General features: G+C 42.0%; 1 protein-coding gene and 1 long non-coding RNA gene across 4 annotated transcripts in view; both read right to left on the bottom strand.

Annotated features, from left to right (window-relative positions):
* Positions 1-5,023, bottom strand: part of LOC308482320 — a 34,345-nt gene extending 29,322 nt beyond the window's left edge. The window contains exons 1-3 of one of the 2 annotated variants that reach the window (XR_013989214.1): positions 4,491-5,023; positions 400-566; positions 121-238 (exon numbers count right to left, since the gene is read on the bottom strand). This is a non-coding gene — a long non-coding RNA (uncharacterized lncRNA). Of the gene's footprint in view, positions 1-120; positions 239-399; positions 567-4,490 lie in introns of those variants that run through there. The other variant, XR_013989213.1, reaches the window with a different exon arrangement.
* Positions 5,024-9,502: 4,479 nt separating this feature from the next.
* MBOAT1 (membrane bound glycerophospholipid O-acyltransferase 1) overlaps positions 9,503-20,832 on the bottom strand; it is a 54,771-nt gene continuing 43,441 nt past the window's right edge. Inside the window, exons 14-15 of one of the 2 annotated variants that reach the window (XR_013988767.1) lie at positions 14,909-14,962; positions 9,503-9,797 (exon numbers count right to left, since the gene is read on the bottom strand). The gene's annotated coding sequence lies outside the window, so the exon portion shown is untranslated. Of the gene's footprint in view, positions 9,798-14,908; positions 14,963-17,288; positions 17,620-20,832 lie in introns of those variants that run through there. The other variant, XR_013988768.1, reaches the window with a different exon arrangement.

The following is a 20,832-nucleotide window of genomic DNA, read 5'->3' as shown; positions in this document are numbered from 1 at the left end:
TACAACCCACCCCAAAGAAAAAGAACAGCCACATTTCAGAGAGAGTTAGGAATGGGCAACCTAATACCTTCTGAATTCATGGAACCCGCCCCACCCTCATGTGGCTTTGCCCTACCTGGACCAACCTGCAGCACTTGATAAATGATGCAGAGATCATCCGTTTGCTTTCACAAGGGAATCCATGAGCCTTGACATGTCTTTCAGGTTTATACTGACAGCTCACTGCAGCGTGTGGCAACTAGTAGTCAAGGAAGGAAGGAAGGAAGGAAGGAAGGAAGGAAGGAAACGAAACGAAATACTGGGCTCAAATTGTCTAGAAAGTAAAAATATAATGGCAAACAATGCAAGCTACAACCCTGCTAGATCCAAAGGATGAAATTACCCACCAAATTATCTTACCTTTCTTTTTCTTCTCATCTTGGTTTCTCCCTGCTCCCCTACACCTCCCTTTGTCTGGCTGTCTTAGCTTATTTTTCCAGGTTCTTTTCAGCTAGCTTACTATAGTGTGGATTTAAAGGCAGCCGTCAGGCTGAATAATGCTTGAGGAGGAGAAGAAATGAAATCACCTAGAACGAAGGCAAACAGATTAGCGGTGTGTGCGTGTGTGTGTGTGTGTGAATGCAGACTCTCTAATCATACAAAATGAGTTCCCTCTTTAAAGGCATGCCTATTATTGTTATTTTTGTGTGTGTGTGTGTATCCAGAAACAAATGCACTTGCTCCTGGAACATTTATTTCAGCCTATGGATCTTAGACACAAATAAATGCAATTCCAGACGAAAGCTTTGTGATAGTGCCACACCAATGACATCGGGCCAATGTGTCAATATGTTGCTCAGCTGATTGGCAGCTTTGGACAGCTCTCTACAAAATTTGGACCACCCAACTGCTGCTATCTTGGCACATTTGCTGCTTAGTAAGAGCACAGCACAGCCAGTTTAAAAGATACTGCGGCTCCATTACTTCCAGTGACAAAGTTATGCACAGGATGGTCTCATCTCCATTGATTCAATGGGTCTTCTGACTCCTGGATCCAGCAAGTGTTAAAATATAAGCCAGTCTAGCTTCCTGGTGAGGTGATAGCCAAGGTAATGGGCCATTAAGGGAGAAAGGAAGTGGATCTGTGCCAGACGGAAAATGGGTGGACCCCATCCCTCAACTAGCTGGTAGTTGGAAGCTGCCCAGAGTGGCTGGGTATAAATAAATTATTATTATTATTATTATTATTATTATTATTAAGGCGGGATAAGGCCAGAAAGGAAAGTTAAGTGATGTGAGCTAGAAGCTGGAAAAAAGCTGCCAACAGGGAAGCCAGAGAGAGTCAGAGCAATGTTTGATTTCTGTTTCAACCCAAGGTTGTGTTTATGGGGGAGGAAGACCTTATTGGGATATTTGTGCTGTGAACTTCTCCATTGTAGGCTCAGGTTGTATATATGTGTAAATAAACCATATATCATAAAGACACTACAGTCTCCACTGTCCCTCATTCCCAGGAAGCATGAAGCCTGGGTAAATGCTTGGAACCCCTGGAATCTCACACTGCTTGGTGATTGGGGTGGCATGCAACAAAACCACGATTGAAATTCTAGGTTGGGTCAGTTTTGATGGGCTGAATTAACAGTACACTCTCTTGTGAATGGATCCTTCATTCTGCTCAGGCACATTGTACAGTACAGTTCCACAAAATCTCCACTTTTCTCATTTTCTGCCCGTTCATACTTGCTGTAGGTGTTTGGTTTGAGAAGACCACACACCAAAGAGTCCTATGCAGTGGTACTAAACCACAATTATCTGCACTGCAGTCATAAGACAAAATGCACATTGCACAAGTCAGACAACATAAGACCTAGAAAATTATGAAGGAAGGGAGAGAGGGAGGGAGGGAGGAAGGAAGGAAGGAAGGAAGGAAGGAAGGAACGAAGGAAGGAACGAAGGAAGGAAGGAAGAAAGGAAGGATCATACAGTGGTGCCTCGCAAGGCGAAATTAATTCGTTCCGTGAGTTTTTTCGTCTTGCGTTTTTTTTCGTCTTGCGAAGCACGGTGTCGGAAAAGTTTTGGAAAAGCTTCAAAAATCACCAAAGTCTTCAAAAACCTCAAAAAAGGCTACCACACCGTGTGCTATGAGTTGCTCCTCGAAGTCAAGTCGCAACTGTATTAACGGTTTTAAGAAAAAGAAACAAACTTGCAAGACGTTTCCGTCTTGCGAAGCAAGCCCATAGGGAAAATTGTCTTGCGAAGCAACTAAAAAAACCAAAAACCCTTTCGTTTTGCGAGTTTTCCGTCTTGCGAGGCATTCGTCTTGCGAGGTACCACTGTATATCAGATCACTGTAGCACTCTTAGCCCAAGCTGCAGGTATTGTAAAGGTGCCTACTAGTTATGCAAATTGGAATGCTTTTGCTTTATTTTATTTAGAAAGCAAGAGTGTTGCCTGAGAAATTCCACCAGGCAGCAAAAATAATGATGTCCAGAAAAGCATCTGAATTAGTAACAGTGCACTTCTCTCTTATGCATGTTTACATAGAAATATGTCCTATTAAGCCTAGTGGGACTTATTTCCAAGTAATTTTGCATAGGAGTGAGCCATTAGTGCTCTAATTAAGCACATTCCTTCAGTTATTTCTATCAGGGTTTCACACAGAAAGAATTATTAAACCTATTTTCTAATGGAGGAAACTACGAGGAATTCAGTGTTTCTGCAGTATTGCTGTTTCTTCCATTTTTATCCTAGTTTAATTGAGGTGGATCTGCTACTAACATAGACTGAAGTTTCATCATCTCAGTAGCTCAAATGGGTCAGGCCTGCTTTCTGCAGATAGTATGGTTTGGGTACAATTTCCTAGCCTACTAAGGAGTGATCCCTACTGCAAACAATGGCTTCATTTTATCTTCCTTGCAATGCTGCATTTTCTTTCAGATAATGTCTTTGCACATTCCAAACACACATGAGGCTATCAGTCCTTCTCTACTTTCCTCCTGCCCGCCACTGATCTTCTGTATTGAAAAGAATATTAAAATGGTGGCCTGGAAACCATTATATACAATCTGTGGCACTGAAGCATGGGTCTTCACATCCAGCTTTCCAAAAAATATAACATTGGTCCATATCATTCAAAAAAAAAACCCTCATTCAAATTACTGTTTTCCAAAACATTCTGAAGTCAATACAAGAGTTCATTGCATACTCGTTGCACAACACAGCATGTATTGAAATACTTGCAAAAAGCTAGGTACCAGCAGGACGTGCTGTAATGCACAAGACAAGTTCAAATATGTAATTCATTGGAGGAAAAAAATAAATTACTGGTTTTCAACAAGTAAAATCTGCTCAGGTGAACTGGAATCCTATGTGCCACAACCTGAAACAGCAGCTATCAAAGTGCATCGATGCCAGGGGTCAGCAAACAGCTTCACTTATGGGCTCCTTATGAGTGAGAAGGACCAAGCATATCACTATGTGACCCACTGGAAATTCTGGGTATTGTATAATCTTAGAACTGGAGAGGGGCTTTGGAAACAATCTAGTCTGGCCTAAGGTTACCAGACGTCCCCATTTCCTGGGGACAGTCCCTGGATTTAGAAACCAGTCCCCATACAAAATCCATTGAAGTTGAAAAATGTCCCCGAATTCATTGAAAAAATCTGGTAACCTTAGTCTAGCCCCTGCTCAATGCAGGAAATCGAGAGCATCCCTCAAGAAATGCAATCCACCCTCGGCTTGAAAAATACCAGTGAGGTCAGAAGGAAACAGTTCTCTCTTAGGTCTGCTCCCAAGCCCCACCCCCTCACACACTCATGATTGGCTAAAGGGCCACAAAGGCACCTCCAAGGAAAGAGGGGGAACCCAGCCCCCCCCCAGCCATGTCAGAGCTGCAGCAGCTGCTCCCAGCGTGGTGAGGCAGGAATGGGTACAGTGGTACCTCAGGTTAAGTACTTAATTCGTTCCGGAGGTCTGTACTTAACCTGAAACTGTTCTTAACCTGAAGCACCACTTTAGCTAATGGGGCCTCCCACTGCTGCCGTGCCACCAGAGCCCAATTTCTGTTCTTATCCTGAAGCAAAGTTCTTAATCTGAGGCACTATTTCTGGGTTAGCAGAGTGTGTAACCTGAAGCGTATGTAACCTGAAGTGTATGTAACCCGAGGTACCACTGTATCTGGAGGGAATAATATGGAAGATGATTCCTTCCTTCTCACATCTCTCACCACTGCCTCTTGCCTTTCCAAATCGAGAAAGCAGAAATGAGGCATTCCCTTTCTTTTGTACCACTATGTCTTTGTTTGTCCTCCTTCCAATCCCTCTGTTACAGCTTCAAAAAGCATGGCAATACGGAAAGTAACAGAGGTTTTGTTTTTAGTGGCGGGGGCAGGTGTGGACAGCTTACCTCGTAAGACTTGCAGGACCACATCATCTCCCTCCCTGCCCTTAGAGTACACACAAGTCTCACAGAATCCTCCCATGTATCTTCTGATAGCCACCATTAAAACCTACCTGTCAAGGAAACGTCTGCTCCAAAGATGTGGAATTGCTCTCCAGGCAAGAAGCAGTCCTAGGTCAGTAATAGCTTTCCTTGAATAAAAATGTCAAACTTTAAAGTCCTCTATATCACATTTGGCGGAGCTATGAATAGGAGCGTTATATCACTGGGACGCGGAGAAGACCACTTTGCTAATGGGACTCGCCACTCATGTCTAGACCTGGAAGTGTCCAAGATGTCAGACTTAAGACCACTTACATTTTATGGCTGGAAGAAGCTTTGGCTCATTTTGATCTGTGGCCTCAGACAGGGAGAGCAGCTCCCCTGAACATCATTCCCTTGTCTGCTCCTGCAGAGCAGAGCAGCACATTCCCACTCCTAGCCACATATCTTCCCTTGCCACATCTGCTTGCCTGGAAGATCTGCTTGCATAGTGCTCCCTTCGGTCTCCAAGTACATGCCACAGTTCTGTATACATTAGCCTTGCATTTAGGCAAAAAAAGGGACATTATCCATTTGTGCTTTTGCATTCTCATGCACACATAAAAACCAGTTTGACTATGTTGACACATAGGTCAATTATCCATTTCTGGGGTTAAGTAGAAATATTTCCCACTATATATATATCTGCAGTTCAATATGTTGGTACCCCCAATTTTCTTCAGATTGAAGGGGGACATAAATTGTTGGCTAGGGTATCAAAGGCATCGTCTTCCATATTCTTTCTTCACTTTACAGTAGCATGGGATAGCATTCACGAATGCACATGTAGTATAGAGTTTTGTATTTGTCTTTGAAGTTTTCAATTCAAATCCCTGCTTTCAATTCAGCTTCTCCCAGGGTTGTTGTGAACAGAAAAGGAAAAGCTCCACATGCACCTTTGGAGGAAGACCGGGAGACAAATGTGATGAATAAATAAAACCAGGTGAAGTGCAAATGCTTGCCTGGTTAACCAATTTGGGCTGCAACCCTATGCACTGTTACCTGAGAGCAAGCCCCACTGATCTGAACTAGCCTTGTGTCTGAGTAAGCATACATACAACCAGGCTGCGTAAAATCACACGGCATTCACTGTATACATCAATGAAAGCAGCAACAGAAACAGGAAAGTCAACAAAACTCACAATGGAAACCTTCCTTAATGGCAGATCTCATGCATGTGGTTTTATATACAGTACTTTTGCTGCTGGACCTGTCAAGGCTTTTATGTTTGTGTCGTGGCTGCTTACTACCTTAAAGGAAAGTCCGTAAAACAAATCCCCCATGAAGCAAGTGAAAATATAGCTTCTTTGACAACTGACGAGGTCATTGTCTCGAGGATGATCTGTGTCCGTCAGAGCTCTGCAGGTTTTGTTTGGTGTGTGTCTGTATTCGTTTTAACAGAGTAGCCTGTCAGAGCCCCATTTTTCAATGATGCAAGTCTCTCCCCACACAGACACACACACAAAAAGCAAAAAAAAAAGCACCTGATAACGCTCTAAATAACAGGTGAGTGACTTCTGGTAGGAAGGAGATTGTCTGACCTCATTGTTTGCCTTTTCTCTCTCCCTCTTTGTTCTTCACAAATAAAGGTTTTTTAATAAACCGAAAGGTCCTCCGCTCCTGGCTGATGATAAAATGAAAGGAACCAGTGAGGTATGGTACAACGTGGCAGCAAAAAAAGAGAAGCTCATCAGAAAATAACAAAGGTGCAAGTTAAAGATAAGGCAGCTGTCAGAGATTAATCCTGCTGGCCTGATTGTTTTCTTTAATACCAAGGCCTGCAATAGCAAGCGATAAGTTTGCTGAGTAATTTGGTTTTGGGTGAGGAAATAAAATTCAGGTAAGACTCATAATTGATTTCCTTTTCTTTAGTTTTCTAAACATTAAACAAAAAAAGAAACCCCCATCCTCAACCTGCTTTGACTATCCCTTCATCCGTTGGCTTCCCAGCTGCACACCCATGGACAAGTTTTCTCGCTCTCATCTTCCAAAGACCCTGCTGAAGGTGAGAGAAGGTATCTTCCATAGAACTGGCACCCCAGTCACACCACACAAACAACCGGAGACATTGAGCCGCAGCTTCAAGGAAAGAACAATGCATCTCCTTGGTTGTTTTCTCCATGTTCATTTTCACAGATTTGGGGAGAAGACTATTGCAAGGTGACAAAATGAAGGTGGAAGTGAAAGGCGTTTCACAACACAACTACAGAGAAGATGCTGAGTGCTGTGGAAGTGACCAATAACTAGGCCTCAATGATAACGCTGACCTGCATCTATGACATGTGGGTGAAAGTCAACTCACATTTTAATCAGAGTAGACCTAATGAATGGGCCCAACTTGGTAATGTTCAATCAGCTACCACCCTACGTCTCTTCGGCAACATCCAGTAAAACTGGCCCATGACTTGGTAAAAGTTTATTCAGAATCCCATCCCTTATAAGAACTTAGGAAAAGCCCATCTGAACCAGGCCAAAGGTCCATTTAGTTTAGCATTTTCATCTTACATTGGTCAACCAGATACTTTTGGGAAACCTGCAAGGAGGGCTTGAATGCAGCAACACTCTCTTCACGTGTGACTCCTAGTGACTGGTATTTAGAGGCACATGGCTTCTGCCAGTGGAGGCACAACATAGCTATCATAGACCTCTCCAGAGTCCAGGTTGGCTCTTAGCTATGTCAATTCCTAATCTCACCCTCCCTTTCTCTCCTTAGCACACATTCATGCTCATAACTGCACCAGTAGACTGTTCCCATGGAGTTTCAACCTGGCACTGCATCCTGATTGCCATATTCCAGGACCTACCTGTGTCCACACTGGAGACCGGAGATCTGATGGAACCTCCTCTGAAGATGGAGAAGCAGAACTTTGCCGCAGTCTCCAGCTCAGACTATGACATTGGCTTCACTATCCTGGAAGAATTTTGATGGGAACAGATCATTCTGTGTAGCAAAAACACCCCTTTCATATAAGACATGCAAAACCAAGAAACAAAACTTGGCAATGAGAAAGCTGAGCTATATTTGTGGCAAAACTCTCTCTGTGTCTGTGGGTGGGTGGGTGTATGTGTGGGTGTGTAGCAGGCTGTGTACACACACACACACACACACAGAGAGAGAGAGAGAGAGAGAGAGAGAGAGAGAGAGAGAGAGAGAGAGCTTTAGCATCAGCCAAACCTTATTTATTGTGACAAAACGAACAGCCCCCAGGATGCTCATCCAGCAGCTAATTTCTCATCTTATCTATTATGTGAATGAGATAGGAAAACAGTTTCCTGTTTCTCACAGATATCGCAAACATGAAAGATACAGAATGAATTCCCTTGAAAGCCATGCAGTCAGATCCATCCAGACTCATTTGTTTCAATAGGAGGAATTAATGCCGTCAGGGCTGCTCGTTGATGGGAAATAAGTCTATAAACCTCTCTATAGAAGCAACCTCTAAAATGCTGAGGAGGTTGACAGACACTTTGTTATCTGTTTATTAAATACGGTGCCTGAAGATATTGTTACCATGTCACACGGAGGTAGGAGAGATACCTTTCTGCTGCTGCAACTCACTCGTACCTGCGCCGTAAGGCTCTGATGCTAGTACTAGAAAACACACGTGGCTTAGATTGTGGTTTCTTCTTCTCTTTCCTTCTGGTCCAGGCACAGTAATAAAGAAGGGATTGCACACTGTATGTACCCACATAAAAACTAAGAATTCAGAGAAATAGTCACATGCAACAGCAACAAAAAGAGAATGTGTGCTATGATCCCCTCTTCTCTTTAAAAACTAGACCTCTGTGATCAATACTTCAGCATCATTAGTTTGGAAAGCCGTTTGCCTGTTGGCTATGTATTTGGACACCTCTTAAGAAATCGTAACCCAATTTGGCATGATGGTTCCTGAGATCAAGGAACAAGTTTTTCATCTATATCTGGATATAATTTTGAATCAAAATGGTGGGCTGAACAACACTTATTTTATTCACTGATTCCAAAACTATGCTATTTTGTGTGTGTGTTTCATAACATGCCTGAGGATGCTAGTAAGATATAAAGATAACACAACACAAAAGCTTGAGTGTTTTGTGGAGGAAGGTGGCCACACACTTTAAACGTGCTTTGTTTTTTCCCCTGCCAGGTAAATTGATATCTCCCCTCCACATTGTGCTTATATCTCTGAGAACCCAGCTGTCAAACTGCATGGTGGTGGCACTTTTCAAAGGAAGTTCTCCCAGCAACTGTTATTGAGTCTGCTGCTGTGTGTGTTGTTGTTGTACGGCCGTCATAGGCACCTACTGGTTCTACTTAGACGCTATTAACAGCAAGAGATGCCACTTCTCTTCCACTATGGCTGCACAACCTTGGTAGTAGCTGTAAAGGGTTGGGGAGGGTTAGCTGTAATTGTGTTTAAAACTCTATTTAAAGATTCGGTTTGTAATATTACCGAACAATTAGTTTACACACACACGCTGTCAGCATCGCCCTTGAGCCAGTGCCACCAACTGGACTCATCCACTTCAGCCCCGACTGGGCTAGGCGAGCTGGGTAGCACTTCCAGAGACCACCTTCTGCACAGGAACAGGTCAAAGTGCTGTGGACTCACAGCTTAGAGTTGTGAGCACCGGATTCACTTCCACAAGAAGACAGTCGTCGCACAGCAGAGTACAGCAGAGTCTAACAGAGTATATAAACAACTCGGAGAGCAGCTCTGTAGAATATCTTCTTTATTCTATCTACAACTATTATACAACTATATACAGAGCTAAATAGGTCTAAGCATAAATAAATGCTGCACTGCACTGAGTGTCTGCAGCTGCTCTTAGCAGCAACCTTATCTCTACACACGATCTCTAACACTCAGTCTCTCTCTCTCTCTCCCCCCGACACTGACTGACTGACTGACTTGGTGCTGGAGCAGAATAAGTAGAGAGCAGAACACGCCTCCTCCTCTCTGGAGAATCAGCAGACTCCTCAGGAGATTCTTGGATATGGGAGGGGTGAAATCTCCTCACACACACAAACAAAAAATATTTCACAGAGGTGTGTCTCCTCTATAATAAAAACATACCTAAAGCATATATCCACATCTCTTCAAACACCCCCCCCCCCAAATACAGAAATTCATTAAATCAAATACTCACAAAGTATGAAAACAGAGACCAAATGTTGGGGTTGGGGAGTATGTTCCTTTATTTAATGGCTAATTGCGTATATAACCACTTACAGAGGAAGCAGAATTCCAATGCATTGGAGAGTCTTTTAAGGATGACCACATATGTCTGGATTTCCTTATGGCGGTGAAGTCAACATTGTGTCCTTCAGATGATGTTAAACTCCAATACCCTTTACCCTAAACCAGTACGACAAGAGTTACAGAAGGCATTCGTCTGTGATAGCCTTTTAAAAAGGCAAATAAACAAATGTGAAAATCCAAATAAACAGGTGAATAAGTGTAAGGATAACTCCCTATCCATCCCAGCCAAGTCTCGCCCAGTAAAGAACTTCCCGTTCTTTCTGTAAGTGGCGAAGAGGCATTCCCCTGCAGAAAAGCAATCCTGCTGTAAGAAGGCTGCACCAGCCCCACAATGTTATGTATGACCTGTGACCAGACTAGTGCTTCAGTCTGCAGTCCAACCCCTTCTTGTGCCAAGTGAAGAGGAAGGGCTCCACAGAGCCTTGGCAGCAGACAATTTGTATTATTGTTCTTCCCGATTCCTGGCTAGGAGCTACCATAAAGCACAAGTTATAAGGAGGAAGACACGAGGTAGAGGAGAAATTTGCTCCAAATGCAATCTTATTAGCTGGTCCTCAGCATATACGTGTGTGGATTAGAATGCTACTATCTCTGGGTGCGTATGTGGTCTTTTGTTTTTGCAATGCAGCATTTGTTTTAAAATGCATACAGTGATGTGTCTTTTCTTTATTATTTTATTATAATACAGCCCACCCTTCACCAAATGGTACCAGGGTGGGCTACAAAAATAGAAGAATTCAGTTAAACACAATGCACAATTAAAATCATAAAAATTAAAAACAACCCACAAAATAACCAGAACCAGAATAACAAATCAGCTATGCAGAACAGTGCACAGCAATGCAGGAATGGTGTGTTTTCTTTCATGGCTAAATGCATACAGGAAGGAATATTTTAAGGAAAGAGTGTGTACAAAATACATACAATTTAAATGCATTTTCCCCTATTTTTGCACAGCAAAAAACACACACCCAACAACAGACTGGAGCATGTATGTGGTTGGGCACATGCAATACTGACAAGCGATGGAAATAGATGGATCTGCCCATTGCTAGAAGGCACTTGCATGGTGTAATGGTTCTAGGGGTTGCTCGTGCGTAAACTGGTGCAAACACCTGGCTGGGTTGCCTGAGTGAACCTTTTCTGTCTGGACAGCCACTCACCCGTGGCTGTCTCAATCGCTGGCAGAATCCGTCAGTGGGCGTTTCTTAAATTTCTTCCAGCAAAGAAGCTCTTTGACGCCTAGTCTCCTCCTACTCTCTCTGCGCGAAAGCCTTCTGCACAAGGAGGGCGTAGGCAGCGGAGGACCCCTACTCTCCCCGCTGGTCCCCGGCAAGGAGTCATGGGACCGCCTCGCCGCTTCCCCCATCTGCCCCGCTTCTCCACTGGTGCTATGCTGATTCTCTTCCCCAGAAGATGGGCTGCCTCTCCCAATCCCGGGATGCTCTCTGGAATCCCTCTGGATTTTGCTCTCTCCCTCCGGCACTGATGGCAGTTCCCTGACACATGGCACCAAACAACAGTGCAATTCCATACATGCCTACATGGAAGCAGACCCCATGGCATTCATTATATTACAGCCTTAAATGCTTGGACAAACCCCAACAGCTAACAGTTCTCAGCTCTTTAGGCTGGGATTATTGTCTCCCCAAAATGACTTGTTGTTGCCTTTGGGGATCTCTGAGCTCCTTATTTTAAAATTTTCTCTTTTAGATGCTTTCGACAACTGTGAAAACATAAAGGAAATGGGAGCCACAGTTCTGCCTACTCCAAATATGGGCATCTCTAATGAGACTGTTGTTGCTTCTCACAGATTTCTTAAGAGGCAACAGAGTGAAAAGTGAACGGGGTCTGGCCAATCTTCAGGCAGCAACAAAAATGAGAAATGCAGACGGGGCTGATTCTGGTGTTGCATTTGTCATCAAAGACAATTATGTGCAAAAACTGTTGTGTTGCAATGCAAAATGTGTGTGGAGTTTGTCAGAAAACAAGCCACTAGGCTTCTGCCCTACTCTGCAAAATGTGCATGGATTTGAGCCGAAATACTGCAAAGATAGTTGATTTTACCAGTGTAGAGGATTTTTCCCCAGCCGGAACTTGCCGGAACTCAATTCAGGCACCTCTCAGGTGGGTGCCATTGCCATTAAAAGAGAACAATGGAAGTGTTCATGGTGAGTTCCGACACCTCTTTTTCTAAAAACAAAACAAAAACAGCACTGGGAGATATAACTTCTCTATGCAAGATTTATATACCCTCCAAGAGTCCCGATTTTCCAGGGACAGAACCAGAATTATAAAAGCCATCCTGGCTTCTGATCTGATCCTGGATTGGCTCTCTTTTCCCCCTGACATGCTTTTTCCATTCAAAAGGTGGCAATCACATACCATCAGCACTTGAAGTGTTTAAAGCTAAACTCCTAGCACAGTTATTATATGGGGCTCAGATTTGGACAGTGCTCACCTTGGATCTACAGAAGCTGTTCAGTCTAAGTTCCTAAGGCAAATTTTTTTCCTGTTCCATCCTGTGTTCCAAATGCTTCATTGCGCTTGGAGGCTAATCTCCGCTCTGTTGAATTACAGATTTGGTGTAGGACATTTAATTATTGGCTTTGGCTAAATTTAAGCCCCACCGGTCTACTACCCTTAGTATTGCAAGATTGTCTTGAGAGCGCTTCGACTAAAATTGTCAACCAAAAGCTTTACTTTTCTGGTTTATCACCACAACCGTTATTAACACTGGGCTTCAGTAAAGCAAATAATTTAATTACACAGCGCCTATATGATATGAAGCGACAGAATAATTTGGCCACAATAAGAAAATTGTGCCCATGGTATGATTATTTTCCACCTAGTCATGTTGATACATTGGCAACCTATTTGCAAAATTTAACAATTCAAAAATACAGACTGCTTTCACTTTTGCAAGATTAAATATACTGCCTTCAGCTGTACTCGAGGGTCGATTTCAAAAAAATCTGATGGAAAAAACACATGTCCATTTGGAGATGGCAGTATTGAATCAGTAGCCATGTGCTTCTAGCTTGCACTCTTTTAAAGATTTGAGGAGTGAGGTTATCACCCCTCTATTACTATTAATATTAGGTTGCTCAACTATTGCTACTGTGTCCTTTCTACTAGCAAATCAAGACAATCAGGTGACAGCAAAAACTGCAAACTTTTTAGCAGGGGCAATTAAAGTAAGATCTGTTATTTGATTCTTGATGTAAACCTCCAGAATGTATTTTGTATAGTTAAGTTTTTAGCTCTATCTTCAGCACATTGTATTTTATTTTATTGCTATGGCTAGTGACTGGTGTAAATAAATATTATTCTGATTCTGCTCTCTATTTCCCCTTGTCCCTATTTCCTCACTGCAGTAACCTTGGCAGTGACTACATCATCTGGGAGTAGTATTGCATTTGCCCAAGGCCAAAGCATAGCAAACCTGGCACAATACTTAGAGCACTGATGCAATATTCACCAGCATACCACGAGGAATGATGTGCAGACTGTATCAAAATCAATGTGCTCTTAATGCACACACACACAACCCCAACCCACCCCACCCTGATTTGAAAGGCCTTCAGGATATAGTATTTGAGGTATGCAAGACTCCATTCCATTCATGGACAATGTTGAATGAAAACCAAAGTGCTATTTTGAAATGCTTTTATAATATTCTGTGGTCACAAGAGCATTTAAAAAAGAACATTGGATTGTATCCAAAGTTGTTCAAGAGCAAGTGGAAAGGATTTCCACACACACAAAGGGACTCCAGCTCCCGGCTGCAGACCTCTGTGAACCCTCAAAATCTCATTTGATGTGAGGTGGGCTGCGGGGGGCAGGGGGCAAAATAGAGGAAAACAGAGCCTGATTGCCTGGTCACATAACACTGGATTCCACCCTATGCATATGTGCAGTTCATGCACCAACCTCTACCTTGTAGGACAACATCAATGTGGGAGATACTAATGAGAAATAAATGTTATCAGCTAGAAAAATCTGCTTCATTTAACAATCATTTAAGTGTCATTCAACCAATTGCTCACCCTTCTCTGCAATCCACCAGGGCTTTGCGGATGAAACTGAGAACTGCTGAGCAAAATAAAAGCCAGAGACGCTTATAACTGGCTGATAACTTCAGCCAGGAAATGTTTCATAAACTCTTTTGATAGAGAGAGATGTTCATTTTAAAACTGCTGGCTTTATAAATTTTACATCTACTTGTTTTTTAAAATTTGAGTGTATCTATATTTTTTAATGAACATTTTCTATGGTTTTGTGTAAGCCACTTAGCTGAGGTTTTTGTCAATTGAGTGGTATATAAATCCTGTCAATTCATCAATTAAATCTCGACTTTTGCACTGCACATAAAAACTGAACCATGTTCACTTTAAGGACTTTGCCCCACAGAATATTGCAACCACTAGAACCCAAACAATGTGATATAAATATGATCTCATGTTATATTTCCAGTATGGGTAAAAGAAGGGGTAGAGGACCCTATAATTTTAGATGGTTTACAAAATATATCTGGTGAAACATTTGGGGGGAAAAGGCGAATTGCAGACAGTTGTAATAACTAATGAGTGAATGGTAAGTAATACTTTTCTCACACTTTGTCATTTTAATGCTTTCCTGACCATTAAGGAAAGACGATGGCTTCAACTTTCACTAATTATTAGTGTGCAAGTAAGTGACTGTTTATATAGTTATTATATTTGTATTCTGAGCGTCCTCCAAAGAGATTTGGCACATAACTGTTATCTGATTTTCGCTTCAAAACAACCCTAAGAACTTCATGGCAGAGCAGAAATATAAGCTCAAACCTCCTTGCTCCAAGTACAACATTGTATCCACTAGCACAATTACCTTTCTTATTACAAAAATCAGAGCGAGGAAAGGATAGGAAGGAAGGCTATGCTATTGTTTTCCTACTATAGGTAGTCTTTGAGGAGCAGGATTAGAACCATATTTGTCAGCAGGCACAAAGTAGCTCTCAAAATCCTGCTCTGCTGTTTTTGTGACTAATATGTGTGGAAGACTAATATGTGTGGATGAACATACAAAGGAAAGATCAGCTCTGAAGCTCTCCTTGAACTTGTAAATTCACCAACTGAGTTCACAGATGAAATTATTCTACAAATTTGTTGTCCAATATTTATTATGCACAATGAATGATTGTATTACGCATGTGTGTTACTCACTGTTTATAATAAAGGTGAGGAGATTTCCTCCACTGGAACATATTTGAATGATTCCTGTGAAGAAATATATAATATGCAGAAGTTGTAAATCTTTGTCAAAGTTTTAAAATCCACATGGATTTTCCTGGAAGGACGTTGAGCAAGAACCAGAAATTGGCTCACGCTACTCAACACTTATTTACATGACTATCCCTGAATAAGTAATACCTGTGGAAAAAATCCTTCAAGTGCTACCCCACTAGGTGACCTTAGGCAAGTGTCTCAGACACTGCACTACAGGGTTCATAATGCTTCCTGTCTCTTTTCTGTGCAATATAAAAGAGCTTTAGTCTATTTCAGCATCCTGACTGATATACCTACATCATGCAAACAAAATACCCAAATTTTGGTAGGCAGACTGACTACTTGTGGTTTTTACAGACAGGTGTAATGTCCTTTTACTGTTTTAACTAGCTGCTTTGTCTTTATTTGTTGTTTTTGTTTTTAAATACTGCCACTATCATTTTTGGAATGATGGATGGCTTATAAATTATTTAAATAAACAATGAAGCGAATTCCACCTGGTATTAGTAGGGTTGGTTTGGGGGGGGGTCTTGTAAACCAAAAGCAAGGGCACAAAACTCAGTGGTTTGAAAGGATCTGAAAAGTTTTTGCAGGCTGCTTCAAAAAGCAAGTATATTAGAAAAAGAAGGGTTTAACATACCTTTGCTTTATTTGTATCTATTTAATGATTTCCACCCTGCCATACAGTACTATAGGCCCCTCTGAGAGAATAAACACACACACCCCTCCGTGGGAAGTGAAGTATGGTAAGACTCGCAAAGGACTACAATACTGTTCATATGCAGCTCTGAGATATTTTAATGCATTTTTCATTAAAAAAATTTGTTCCAACTTTTTCTTGCTCCAAAATGAAGAACAAGAACAAGATATTGTGTTATGCTAGGACTGCCATACGTCCGGATTTTCCCCAGACATTATAGAGATTTCAAAGGTGGAATTTCCAAAAGGCGGCACTTTGTCCTGGATCTCAGGCAAGTCAATTAAAAAACTGAGGGGTTTTTTTTGGCATTCTAGGGTATCCTGGCAACCCTATTTTATGCGCTTATTAATTTGTATCTATTTATTTTAAAACTACACCCACAGAGAAATTCTGCTTTCTGTAGCAGTCATGCAAAGTTTGTGGAGAGACTGCCATCCTGTGTCGGAGCCACAACATAACAGTAGATTTCTGCGTTGGAGCAGATCCACAACATTTATTTAGAGGGCATTACTTCCCCAAAGAATCCAGGGAAATGCAGTTTTACCTTCACAGAGTGACAATTCCCAGGATATCTGGGGGAAAGTCATCTGCTTTAAATGTGTGCTGACTGTGCTTTAAATCTGTGGAGCGGATCTCAGATGAGAGTCTGCAGATGCATCTGAGAACTTCTGAAAGGGCTGACCTTAAAATAAATAGTGCCCTGGCCAAGGAGCACATTTGGTGCCCCCCCGCACACACAAAAATGGTGGCCAGTTTTGCAGAGCTGCCAGGTTTTGCGGCTTGTTTGCAAAACTTAGCAACATAACAGGCCCAACGGGTCCCATAGTATGCCCTTGACCTCACTCCAAAGGCAGACTCCACCATTGTCTTCCAACACAGATGGATGCCATGAGCAATGTCTTCTCAAATGTCTGGGTAACAAAATGAATTCTCCTGACACTTCCAGACAGTTGCCAGTGGTGCACAAAACGTCTCACGAAAATATATTTAATACATTCATATGCTGCCTTTCCTCCAAGGAGCTCAAAGTGGCATATGTGGTTTTCTCCTCCCTCCATTTTATCCTCACAGTGACCCTGTGATGTAGGTTAGGCTGAGAGATCCCAGCAGGCCCAAGGTCACCTAGTGAGGTTCATGGCTAAGGTCCCGGTCTGATGCAGCAACCACTACGCCATACTGGCTCTCGTGATTTATCACAGCAGATTGAAAGCTCACATCACTTGTTGCCCTATCCACAGAGAACAACATTGCTTGAAACCCCCATCTCTCAGTCATTGTCCTAAAGTTTGACACAAGCCAAAGCTTGCAAGGTCATATTATGAAAAGCTACTGTGCACTACAGCAAAATGGCAGAACTACCACAGGTTTTACTTCAATATTTTGGTATGTTTTTGGTTAGTAGCAATTCTTATATCCACTGTCCACTTGACTTTCTTGGCTAAAGAGGAAGTGTTGGAAAAAGTCCACACACAAAAATGTCTCCAGCACACACACACACATATTTACCATCTGCCGTTTAAAAAATGCTTTAATATACCTTTACTAAAAAAAACCACCTTACTTTTCTGCAACAATATTTTTATTAACTTCCAATCTGAAAAGTAAAGTCACAATATGACAGGGACTGATTGGACAAGATCAAATGGGCAGTAGTTGCTTGCGTCTGATTTTTCTTCTTTCTTAATGTGTCTGGACTATTATAGTGACTGTTTATTCATTTACAGTTATTTATATCCTGCTTGTCAGGATACAGATGCTTCAAAGACAGTTTGAAAGTAATGTGAAGAGGCATTAATAAAATCATTAACAGTTTCAAATTATAACGGTTCATTTGGACTCTTCTGTCACAGGAACAGAGTCTCCATTGCCTCAGAGTTCATATAGCTGTCCTTGTTTCTTGCAGTAGCTGATTGTGTTTCTTTGTCAGTCCAGAGAAGTCCAGCTCGTCCTGAGGGGACAGCAAACACCCCACACTCATAACAATCTCCACCTTCCGGAGTCAGGGCTTATCCACACCGTGTCAAAGTTTGTCTTGTACATTAGCCATTCCAGCATTTGGGGGGTATGAACCACATGGCATTTTCACTGTCCAGGTGACATCTGAGTTTTCCTAGAGCTTAAAACCCACTCTTCACCTAATCACTAGTAGTGTAAAGGGGTTTTCTAAAACAATTATATTCCACTAAGCCATGTGGCATGCGTTTGGCACGTCATGGTTTAAAGATTATAGCAGATTTCCTTAGTTTCACACCCCACAACCACCTCACATATTACTTGCTGCTCCCTGCATCAATTCTTTTAAGAAAAAGCTCTTTCATGCCTTTCCCTTGGACTTATAAACCATCAGTCTCACACTGGAGGCTTTCTGCTTCTTCTTAACCCTGCCCTTACTCAGCAGCAACCTGTACACACACACACACACACACACATTTAATTTTTATTTATTTTCCATTTAATATTATACATTCACATCATTATTATCCACTTTACGGCTTTGGCTCTTTAGAGCCTATCGACTTCCTTCCCTCCCGCCTCATGGCTTTCAAAATTAACCTTTGTATCATTGCATTTTGTACGTTTTCCAATTCTAATTACACTCATTACAAAATAGCTTAAATTTTAAATAAAAATAGAAAGATAGAAAATTTCTCATTACAAGTCTTCAGACAACCCTGCTAGTGATGTTAATTGCTTACAATAATCTTTCAGATATCGTATAAATTTACTCCAGTCCTTTTGGAATACTTGATCATGCTGGTTTCAGATTTTTCCTGTCAGTTTTGCCAGTTCTGCGAAGTCCATCATCTTCATCTGCCACTCTTCTTTCGTTGGTACTTCTTGTTGTTTCCATTTTGGGGCTAAAAGAATTCTTGCCGCAGCTGTTGCATACATAAACAGTCTTTTATCTTCCCTTGGTATCTCTTCAGCCACTATACCCAGTAAAAAGGCTTCTGGTTTTTTAACAAAAGTATTTCTAAACATTTTCTTTATCTCATTATATACCATTTCCCAGAAAGCCTTTACCTCTTTACAAGTCCACCACATGTGGTAGAAGGTATCTTCAGCAACCACCTGTTCTGACTGATTGCTTGTTGGGCTGCTGAGGTGACAGCAGCCATTTTAACTGCCTCTGGCCCACGCCTTCCCACAGGATAGTTGGGGGCAGATGGCCCCATGGGGGCAGAGGAGAGAGTCTAGCAGGAGGAGGCCCTGAGATTATATTTTCCTGTCTCTCCTGGACTCGTTCCCATAGGACAATGATCAATGGCCCCATGAGGGGAGGCAACAGGTCACCTGCAGCATGCTCTGAGGAGAATTTTGCCTGCCTATCTCTTGCTATCTTGAAAATTTTCCTTACAGGGCAGTTGGCGGGAGTAGGCCCTGGTGTCTTTTTACTTGCCTGCCTCCTTCCCTCTCCGAATTATACTAATCTGCCAACCTGCATGAATATTTCTGTGTGTGATCATGTAAGAAAAGAGCTGAATGAATGTCCTAGAATCTACAATGGCTGCCTCTGGATACACTGAATGGTGGAAGAAAAGCAGCTGAAGACAGAAACTGTTAGGCAGATTATGCAAGTGTCCCTATTTTCCAGGGAAAGTCCTGGATTTTTTTGTTCACCAGAGGTGTTAACTTCATCTGTGCCTGGAGGGGGAGCCAGGGCTGGGGATTAGAGAATGGGGCCATCTTGTTGAGATGGTGAACCAAGCAAGTGAAGAGCTGAGGAGTGGCATGAGTCTAAGGACCTGGCAGAAGAGAGGTGGTGGGGCAATGCAGGTTTTTTTTTAACCAGGGCCTTTCTTGGAAGCAAGTCACAGAAAAGGAAGAAGAAGCAGAGCCTGGAGGAACAGGGCTGTGTGCAATGATGAACGAGAACAATTAATTACAGGAAACAAACCAACAAATTAAACATTTCTGATACCGCTTGCTGACCTGTTTAAAGGTGACTGATCAGCAGAGCAAATCATTCTTTACAGAGTGGCCAGCTTTTTATCTGCATCTTTAGCATGCAGTCTGTGGTCTTGTCCTGGTCAGTTGGCAACCGTAATTCCACGCCTTTTCATTGGCCCTACATACCATGTAATCATAGTTATGGGGAGCCCTACAGAAGGAATAATTATAAATGGATCTTCACAGCAGTGCAACCATGTGTGTGTGTGTGCACGCACACACATGCACACACATTCAGAGAGAAACAGAAAATAATGCTTTGCAATTACAGTCCACAGCTGCTGCAGTTCCAATATGCTTGCTCCACACAGGTGCAGCTATTATGACAATGAATAGTACACATTAAAGGTGCCATCTATAGGGGTAATAATACTAGGGTTGAAGAGGTATTTTCATTTTCAGCCTAATGTTAGGAAGGAGAGAGAGAGAATAATGTAAAATAAAAGAAGGCAATTCACAACCATCCCTGATGGTTCAGCTGCTGCTTAGAAACATTCTGGTTTCAAAGAATTCGCAGGTAATGAGTATTAGGCCAGCATGTGAAAATCAAAGCACGAAATGGTTTAGAGGTGATTCCCTTTTAGCAACCAAAGGAGAAGGCAACATCAGGATTCATACCAAAGAAATGTCATCCTGTAAAATACCTTGGCAGAGCGCAGTCCAGGTAACACTGTAGTCAGAGTGAATAAATTATTTCCACAGCTCCACCAAAGGATAAATGCCGTATTTACTAGAATGTAATGTGCACCTTTTTTCTGCTAAATTACATCATGAAAATAAGGGTGTGCATCAGAGTCGATGGCACATTACATTCAAGTAAATATGGTAAGTGAAGAGTCTTCAGAGCTTAATTTTTAGCAGAGGTCATCAGGGCTCACCAGTTTTCGATGCCAGGGATTAACCCTGGGGCATTTGCTTTGTATTACATTTATGTCCCAAGTTTCCTCTAACGATCTTGGGGCAACTTACAAGGTTCTACTCCTCTTTCCTGCATTTGAGTAATTCGCAATTTATTCATTTGTTGTCCAAACTGCCCTTCATCAGTTATGATTACTGGGCCATATACCATCTAGACATCAGTACAGCAAAGCAAGAAAAACCCACCAGCATTTTTAAACCTATATTAAACACAACCATAATTTTTTAAAATGCAGCTGATCTCAGCCAGAATAATCTTTTCTGAAAGTCCAGCTGAAGAGATAAATTGGGA

This window comes from Podarcis pityusensis (genome assembly GCF_964106645.2).
Source record: "Podarcis pityusensis genome assembly, chromosome: 7".
NCBI classification, from domain to species: domain Eukaryota; kingdom Metazoa; phylum Chordata; class Lepidosauria; order Squamata; family Lacertidae; genus Podarcis; species Podarcis pityusensis.
Note: the sequence above shows the minus strand (reverse complement) of the source record. Positions and strands in the feature narration are given on the sequence as shown.